The sequence below is a fragment of the Vespula pensylvanica genome, chromosome 1 (assembly GCF_014466175.1).
Source record: "Vespula pensylvanica isolate Volc-1 chromosome 1, ASM1446617v1, whole genome shotgun sequence".
In the NCBI taxonomy this organism is placed as follows: Eukaryota; Metazoa; Arthropoda; class Insecta; order Hymenoptera; family Vespidae; genus Vespula; species Vespula pensylvanica.
Window position 1 is genome coordinate 9,713,064 of NC_057685.1, and position 10,000 is coordinate 9,723,063.

Below are 10,000 nucleotides of genomic sequence, written 5' to 3' on the forward strand. Positions count from 1 at the left end.
GGTGATTCATAAATCTAACTTTAAAAACTCATTCCAATTCCTCTGCTCGGCGCGTTGCAACCGCTTACAAACAGAAAAATTGATAATACTGTAAAACTCTTAGCGCTGAAAGTTAGTGCTGCTGGTAATATTTAGAACAAGCAACGAAATTCTATTTCTCGACAATCTAAATTACTTCAATGAGACTCTATCTATCTATCTATCTATCTATCTATCTATCTATCGATCGATCTATCTCCTTTCATCTTTCTCGATCGTTCTTTCTTTACGCGTAACTATCGTCGTTTATCTAACAAACAGGATAGTACACACATTTACTTGCGATGTCTTTTTCTCTACAGAATATATACGCGAGAGTACATTGTGTGGAAAAATTAGAGCGTGCTTTTCGACGAGAAAGAAAGAGAAAGAAGAGAACGGAAATCTGACGAGAGGTACAGTAAAGGCACGAATAGAAAATTCCAAGAAGGATTGCCTCTGTTTACATGAGAGCGCCAGACAAGAGGCAGGGAAGTTTGTTTGCCATAGTAGAAGACGCTTGACTCTCGTCTTGCGTCGCGTCTTCAACGAATCAATGTCATACATTTTGCGTTCCTCGTTCTTGATATAAGCTGAGAATTCCCTGTAAATAGGGAAATACGCAAAAAGATTATTTTGTTAAGATTTAAGGCAATAATCAAATTTAATGTCATGTCATTTCTCTTTCCAATAAAGTTAGAGACAGGTTAAATAAAATGGAACATTTGCGCAAGCTCATTTCCTGTCTCTAATATTAAAGGTACTAGAGAATATCGATGGTATTTTTACGATTCGTAGGATTAATTTAAATTTCCGACGAAAGCGCCTATTGGAAATATCCTCTTTATCCGGCAATCGATAAATGAAAAGAGAGTCACTTGATAGGATTTGTTCATAGAATTCTTTAGTACTGTAGGCAATGTGTCGCAGTTGGTTATACAGTATCGCGCGACTTGTTCCGGAGTGTTCCAGAGAGTAGAGATAGCGCGGGAAGCTAGCAGTCTTCTCGCCCTAGAATTAAAAGCGTTTCGATGTATACAGACCATGTTTCTCCCGAAATCGGTTACCTAATTCCCCTTCGATCGACGATACACCCTCTCCCTACTTCTTTTTTCGAACTCTTCGTTTCTATCCCCTTCGTGTAACCTCGTTTAACCCCATTTTTTCTCAAACGATTTTGACGAGAGAAAAAAGGGGACGGAAAAAGTATAAGACTTTTGAAAGAGTCCACGAATCGTAAAATCTATAACCCTCGAGCTATTTTCTTATCGTCGACTTGTCGTCGTTGATATTTCGATTCAAGCACAATCGTTTCTTTCCGTACTCAAATTTTCCTTTCAATTCCACTTTCTTCGTCCATCGATAAATCATCCATCTCGAGATATCTCGAAAATAAATGGAGCAACAAAGCGAACTCATAGACATTTTCTTTTTATTTTAACACCACCACTGTCGTCTTTCTCTTTCTTTCTCTTTCTCTGTGTATCTCTCTCTCTCTCTCGCTCTCTCTCTCTCTCTCTCTCTCTCTCTCTCTCTCTCTCTCTCTATCTCTGTCTCTGTCTCTATCTCTGTCCTTATTCTTTCTTGAAACTCGTCTTTTTACCCAAGGCTACTATCAGGAGAGACCAGAAAATCCGCTTACCCCTTTCGCTATCGCCGAGCGGTAACGCAATGAGAAACTGAGTTCTTCCTGGTTTGGAAACTAAAGCCAGGCTCTACTGGTCCTGCCTCACAGCAGGGGAGAACGACATTGCGAGCTCGTCGCAATAGAAACTTCAGCATTTTACTTTAGACGGAACGAGGGTCGAGAGAAGAAGAGAGAAAGAGAAAGAGAGAGCTTTATACATTTCCGTAAGAAAAAGCAGGGAACAATCACCAGTTCTCTAGGATATATCGCTTCGGGGAACTTCAGGATGTACGACCCTTCACCACTACCTTCGCAAGCAACATCACCACTATCACTTCTACTTCTCGCGTGAAAAAGTTTGCAGGAGCTGCGGACCGAAGGCGGCGTTTTCCGCGTAACGATACATCTCGTGCTCCTCGTCGCTTAATCTAAACGCTATCCCCGATATTCTCGTGGAAGTGTCTCGTTTATTTCTCATTTTAAAAGAAAAAAAAAAAGAAAAAAGAAAAACAAAATAAAAGGCTAGAAAAAAAGAAGATAAGAGAAAAATTGAAGACGGAATTTACACGTAGACACTACATCTTTTTCCCGCTTTAGAAAAATACGATCCTCGATATTCGATCGAGCGTATCCTCTCGCGGTAAAAGAATTCGTGCAACGAATCCGATAAGAATTTCCTCCGACTCGAAGTAGTTCTTCGTTTCGAAGCAATTCCACGGAGAGCGAAGGTACCGAGAGTACTACTACGATTCGGCGACTGCGAGCTAAAACACCGATAGAGCTTTTCCGCTCGAGTAACTTTGATCTTTCGTTTAAAGAGGACAGAAGAGTGAGGAAAGGAGAAAGAGGGAGAAAGAGATAGGAAGATAAAGAAGTAAGAACGATACGCACAGCACGATAGCCAGACGCGAAACTATTCTTGCGGCTAGAGTGATTTCTAACAAATTGTGGGTCGACACTGTTGCCTCAGCGACCGATAGTCGTTTTTTTTCTGTCTTGAGATCGTTACAGAGTTAAAATGGAGTAGGAAAGAGAAAATGAGAGAAATAGAAAACTTTGAGTTAGCTTTACAAAAGACACAATTCGAGAATGAAATATCAAGAAAGAACGATAAACTGTACCTCCATTGAAATAAAAAGAAATCCTTTTCAGGATGTTTTATATGCGGTAAATGAGACAGCCAAGTCCGTGTCAAGACCAATACTGTTATAAATCAGGACGGAAGAATCCATCAGGAGTCAATTCTTGTACCAACACATGATTTTGGCAATGCTAACGAAATAATCATTCGTGTTTTATCTACTTGGCTGCGGTGATTCATGCAAGAACGATTTTTATGACGATCGAGCTTCGAAAACTTTATTCCAGATTGAAGAAAGGAAATATTTAAATAGTATGATCCATCCATTCGATTATATTACATTTTCTAAGGAAAAATGAAATTACGTTTCATTTTCAAAGTTGGAACATTCAAAATACAAAGTATGTGTGTCGAATTTATTTCAATATTTTGACCTATCTGAATCCACAGAAAGCAAAACTTTATGGCATGATAGAGAAAAAGAAACGAGATCGCCCGGGGGTGATACGTTTGTCAGGAGTAACAAAATCTAGAGATCGAGAGATGCTCTCTGACGCGATAGAACGTCAGATACGGAGACGAAGCGATTGTATATGTATACGAGGGAGCTTTCGGTCAGTAAGCACTATTGTGAAAAATAAACGGTATATGGAGATAAAAGCGAGCCATATACGAAAAAGGCAAGAAGAATAAAAGAAGATATTGAGAGCAGACTATGGAAACACACACACACACACACACACAGAGGGAGGGGGAGAGGAAGAGAAAGAAAGAGTATACAGATATATTCGCGTACGGTTAACTCGTACGTGTGCGTGCATTTCCGCGCGACGTTCACTACCCCGTTTGATCCGCCGCCGTCCGACGGATGACGTTCAGGATCACGTTCCACCCACACACAAATCTCGAGCTAACTAACACACTCACACACATGCACTTGTATAATCACGCACACACAGACGAGTTGAAGCAAACCACCCACACGTATACGATCGCAATGACGCGCATAAAGAGAAACATATGGAAAGAAAATGAGAGAAGAAAGATAGAAAAAGAGAATGGGATTTCCTCATTAAGAAAGTACTTCGAAGTGAAGAAGGAAGAAGAAGATAGAAGTCAGCGTACCTTCTCCGGGGTGATGAGCGGTGTGATGTACGTGGTGACCGCCGTTGTGTACACCTTTTGCTAACTTTTTTTGGACGATGCAGGTCACTCAGTACCGGCGCGCGTACCGAGTGCCGTGCGATCGGCGCGATGTTCTTCGCTTTCTCCTTAAAAGAGAAAGAGTCGGGCAGTGGGTAGACGCTCGTTTGTGGCTTCTTCAGCTTTCAATGCACGCTTACGATACTTGTTCTTTCTCGACTTCGTTAAACCGATAACAATAGACCGAGTAACGAAGAGTAAGCGTTACTCCACAGGGATCTCTTAAAATTCACTGACTTCCTATTTCTCCCAATCTCGTCGTTTCTCGTCGACGACGGCTGTAGATTCGACGATGATTTCAAAACGGTCACCGGTGATCAAACCGATCTATGATTTCCTTATAGGTGTACGTATACGATATAGCACTGTATCAGAACTGCCAACGACTACGACGATAACAATATCCCGGAGCACTTGACCGACGATCACGAATTTGCTCTTTCGTCGCGCGCGTTTACTGCCTCGTTTAGTCCTCTCGCGTGTCACTATTCGATGTATAAATCTTCTTGGTTGCAGCGATCTTCTCCCGTTGATGATCTCCCCGAAGATAAAGAGCCGAGGATGTAATCAAGGGTGCGCAGCGAGACGTGTGAGCAAGTAGAGAGAAAGAGAGGGAGAAAGAGATCGAATACGAGAGCAAGTGGGTGTGTGTATATGTACGTGTAAGAGAGAGAGAGGGACGTAACGGGCACACGCAAAGCAACGGCAACGGCAACGTCCACGTCAACGGTAACGGTAACGGTAACTGTAACTGTAACAGGGAGGCAGGTGGTCGTCGTCGCGCTCCTCGTCGTCGTACGTCAGCTCGAATGTTGCACGCTGTGATGCCAAGAACGGAATGGGGCGACCGTGGAGGCCCGGGCAGTGGAATCGTAGCGAGGGGAAGCGAAGGGGAGTAGCGCGCGGCTCTGCTGGTAGGGAGCGTGCTACACTTTGCGCTCGAGAGGAGCACGAAAGCGAGGTGGTAGGAGACCGAGTAACCTTCCCTCTCTCTCTAGTCTCTTCCTCCATGCTTCTGTTACCCCTCCAGGCTGAGAGGTAACACGGTGCTACCCCTCCGAGACGCGCAGGCGCCCCCGGGGCGTTGTCGTTGTTCGACGGAGATAGTAACGCACGCCTCCTACCCTCTCACTTCCACACAAGAGAAAGATGGATGTTGAAAGACAGAGAGGGATTGAGAGATGGATAGAGAAAGAGAGGGAAAGGGAGTGAGAGGGAGAGAGGGAGGGAAGAAGGGAGGGACTCTCCTTCTCGCATACTTCCTTCCTTTGGCACAACGGCGGCACCCCAGCATCGACCGATTCTCCTCCCCGCGTTCTCCTCCACCCCGCGCCGACCCAACGGGAATGCTTAATGCCAGGAGAGAGAGAGCCTGACTGCCTGACTGCCTACGCCACGCCACGCTCGCTTGACGGCGGAATAGTAACGCCGCAGGGAAAGAGAAGGAGAGAAAGAGAGAGAAATAGAGAGAGAGAGAGAGAGAGAGAGAGAAGGAGAGAGAGAGAGAGAGAGAGAGAGAGGACTCTGGATCTCCCGACGGTGGGAGGTGGGGCTTCTGCTGCCGTTCCTGCTGCTGCTTCTACTGCTGTTGCTGCTGCTGTTGCTGCGTTACTGCTCGCGAGTCCCATCCCCGTCTTCCTCTATCTTCTTCTTCTTCATCTCATCCTCCTCCTACCTCCTACGTCTACGACCAAACGCTCTGCATTTTCGGAGCATGGCTACTTGTTACGCCTTCACGATTTAACTTTCTGCCAATACGTCAAAAGAGGACTTACTTCAAGTCGGATTCAACGATTCATCGTCTGAAAAATGCTACTTTATTGAGATTCACCTTTAGTTTACGGTGTAAAAATTATGTTTACGAAGAATTGACTGAATTTCTTATAATTAAACATTGATTCTTGCAATGGAGGATAATTCTTTAGCAAAATCAAAATTAATTTGTTATTAACATCTTGCTAAAATGTAAAGTAAGTTCGTACTTATTTAATATTTCGACGACCCGTTACTGTCAAAGCGATTTAGTTATTGAGCGTTATCTCTGAAGGAGTACAAGTTCGCGTTTAAGAACCGCCCCGGTCGGACCAATGTTGACCATTACTACTCCCGGCGGATCGTAAAGCCAGCTTCTTCATCGAGTTCCCTCCATGGCTGAAGGCCAACTATGCTTCTCTCTCTCTCTCTCTCTCTCTCTCTCTCTCTCTCTCTCTCTCGCTGTCTGCCTCTCTTCTATCTATCTAACCATTTATCTTTATCTACCTATCCGTCTATCCCGCTCACTCTTTCTCTTCGCTTCTCGTCTAGCAACTTAGTGTGAATGTATCCTATGCTTAACGTTGAAGGAAGAGAGTAAGCTAACGTAGAAAGATTTCATTGAGCTATAACGTGACTTGGCTTTCTTCCAACACTATGAACTTCACGCACACCCTCGCTATAATCATTACTCGTTTCTAAAAGAGAGATATGCATACATATTTGGGACGAAAAGAAACGAGTAAACGGAAAATAAAGAACTATGGATGCATAGAAATTTTTAAGTATAAATTCAGAGTATATCCTGGCAATTCTAATAAACGAGGAGAGCCACTTGCGAATGATGGAAAACAATATTTTATACTACTTGTAATATACAGTACACAGTATACAGTACATTACATAATAGAACGAGTAAATAGTCGATATCGATGCAAATAAACAACCATCTTTGCGGTGCCACATTCTTTTCTCTAAAATCCACTGTACCTATAATTTTGTTCGCCGAGACATTTAATTCACGTCGGTAAAGAACATTTCCAGCAGATAATTCTTGGAGAATTTGTCGTGTCACATTTATATTCAACTATATCGCATAATGCCTACCATGACTCGATCTTATTAAAAGGCACCTTGCTTTTATAATGTGACACTAAGAGTGATCCTAGTGATAGCTATAGCATTGAGTCGTAATTGTAGGTCCGGTGGCGGTTAGAAGAAACGACAAGATGGCAGAGGTAAAAAGGAGAGCGAACCATTCCGCCGACGTATTCGGTATTTGGCTTAGATCCAAAACAAGACATTGAATGATCTTGGCGGGAAAACCGCACTGGCGCGTGTTTCCTTCTATCGTGCGACAGGCGCGACTACACGACCAGAATCGTGGCAATGAGGTTGTAGATATCATTATATTGCATTTGCGAATGTTCCAATAAAATAAATAATTATGCGCTGTATTGCTGACATAATTTAATAAAAGAAGTTTTCAAAACAATCGTTCGTTATAAAATATTAAAAATATTAAATCCATCTATGGAATAATATCCGCGTATTAAGTACAATCATACAATTTGTTAAAACTTCATATGAAAAGAAAAAAGTAGGTTATATCGAGAGAACTGCACATTTCTACTTGACCCTTTAGTAGTTACAACCTCGTGAATACGTGAGTGCACGAAGGTTTCGGTGGTGAAATGGTGGTATATTTTGAGATTGGTCGATCCGTCGATGCAGAAATGGGTGTACTGTTTGTCCAACGCAGTCTAACTTCTTCTATAACGATGTGTTATCTCTCTTCGTACGCAGACGTTCGTTTCGTGGATATTACTAGAGTGATTCCAGAGAAGGGTCGCCATTTTCGAGCAAACAGATATGAAAGACGAAAATTATTTGGAATATCATTCACGTTAATTAAGACATTCACATTTACGTTTCTTTTCAAATATGTGTAAAAGTATTAGAGAATTTCGATTATAAAGTGTAAAGATTCTGACGAGATGCATAAACGAACTGATGTTATCTATAAACTGAAAATTGATAATGCGATTAGATGACATATTATTCATTGTGTTGGAGAATTGAGACGGCTGATATAATTAAGCTTCGATGATCTTATCGAAGCTGTTACAGCATTGACTGTTGGATGGACCACGGATGACACGTAATCATGGTATTGGCACGTAATTGAGTTATCGCTCTAAGAGACAGGGGGAGAACGAGCGACTGTCTTTCCTCGAGGGGTCTAACTGTCAGAATATATGTGTTCTGCGAATAACACATTAACTGAATTCAGTCGTTACACCGACTCATTTAAGATTATATCAATGAATGTAACAACCATGGTCAATCACCCGGTAAATTGAAATAAAACGATATCAAAAACAGATTTTCAAAAACACATTTTTGTTAATTTTTAATATCTATCTTAAAATGTTGATAAAAAATAAATAAATCGGCAGTACTGTCAATAATTACGATAATCTAATAAGAATAATTTATTATTCTTCAATATTGAATAGGAGTCAAAATGCATGCGAGTTTTATATTGGCTCGATATTTTCCTTTTCACAAAATTGTCCTTTCTTTAAATGAAACTACAGCGAAAGCATGGTTTTGTGAACTCATAAGACTAGAATGTTCGAATTTCAATTTTCCTGTTGGATGAAGAAAGAAAAAGGAGAAGAAGAAGAAAAGAAGATAGGAAAGAAAGACTCCGGTTGGTTGAGCCACTCGCGAGCAAAACTGCTTTCAATGTTGACCCAGTTTTATCGTCTTAAGCTCGCGACGCTGCCGCCATCGCCTCGGACAGGACTATTTCGTTCGGTGATTTTCAACTTCTATATTCGTCTACCTTCGATATCGTTCATCCTAAACGCATACACCTAGCACGCATATCCAACACGCAAGCCTAGCCTCTTTTCACCTGTCTATCTTCCTCAAAAACACTGTTCGATATTTTCTTCTTTCCTTTTACTCCCTTTTCTTATTTACCCTCTGGCACTTTTTTTATTCCGCGGCAGACAAAGCGAATCGAAACTTATCTACGATATTAGACTCACCTTGTCGGCATGTTTTGTGGAAAAGAGGGATTTCGTTTCTACACCTACCTTCCTATTCACTTTGGATTTGTTTCCCTCGTCTTGTTTGGAAACTCTTTCGAGGTCAGGGAAAGAGAGTGAGCAAATAGGTGGGTAGAAAACGACGAAGTAGGGAAAAAGAGAGAAAGAGAGAGAAGGGGAAAAAGAGAGATAAAGAGAAAGAGAACGAAATGAAAGGGATAGGGAAGACGTGAGAGAACGCGAATACGAACAAGAACGAAGCGGACTAAGAAAATGAAGGTGGTTGGGGCCAATAGTTCAAATCACGCGAACCGTTGCTTCGTAATTAATAGAGCTCACGAAAAGAAAGCGCTCAGCTATCAGCTGCTCTTTCAAGATCCTCTACGTAGCTACATCACGAAAGAGTTTTCCACGGTCCACAGTCTCAATACTTAACGTTCTGCTGGATATAAACATTAATCGAGGTCGACAGATGGTTTATGTAACCGAAGTTACTGCGCTTTTCCTTCTCACTGATGTGTAAAAATGATGCATGGTGGATTATTAATTCGTGCAACCTATCTGTAGAGTAATTATGATTGCAAGAATATATGAGATTTGCGGTTGCAACAACATCAACGCGATTTTCTCATTAATACCATTATGCTTGAAATATTGTTTACGGAAATAACAGAAAAATCTTAAAGCTTTATTTGATTCTGTCGTACAACATAATAGCATCCAGGAGTGGCCTTATATCCAACATTAGAAGAAAAGCTTGTATTTTCCAAGCATTTGTACACTCTTTCTTAGAAGAAAAGTAATACGACGGAAGAAGGAAGGATGTAAGAAAGAAAACGGTAGAGGAAGGAAGTCGAAAACGAGTTGGCCGTATGCTTGAAGTAAATCAAAGGAAAGAAATGAATTTTTATCGAAGAAAGGATCCGACTCCTCGGAAATCGGGGCCAGGTCTTATGCAACTCAAGGATAAATAAGGCGAAATCTGCGAAAGGCAGCGTGAGAAACAATACGGTGGCATAAGCCGTCGGACTTCCTCTCCTTTCCTTCCTATTTTCCATTTCCTCCTCGCACCAGTACTCTGAAGTTATCCCTCGAGGTTCAAACGGTCTGTCGAATTTCTTAAATTTCTCTCTGCGCTGCTGTTCTCTCTCGGTGTCCATATTCTTTTCGTTTTCGGTCTCCACGTTCGTCCTTTATGATGTGATTAATGGTATTATTAGGAGGTAGAAAGAAAGAGAGAGAGAGAGAGAGAGAGAGAGA

At 41.8% G+C, this 10,000-nt stretch overlaps 1 protein-coding gene across 8 annotated transcripts in view; it reads right to left on the minus strand.

The window, feature by feature from the left end:
• LOC122632890 (RNA-binding protein Musashi homolog Rbp6) overlaps positions 1-10,000 on the minus strand; it is a 583,922-nt gene that overhangs the window by 171,058 nt on the left and 402,864 nt on the right. The window contains exon 1 of one of the 8 annotated variants that reach the window (XM_043820233.1): positions 3,852-5,385. The exons of the other annotated variants lie outside the window; for them this stretch is intronic. The gene's annotated coding sequence lies outside the window, so the exon portion shown is untranslated. Of the gene's footprint in view, positions 1-3,851; positions 5,386-10,000 lie in introns of those variants that run through there. 8 annotated transcript variants of the gene reach the window in all.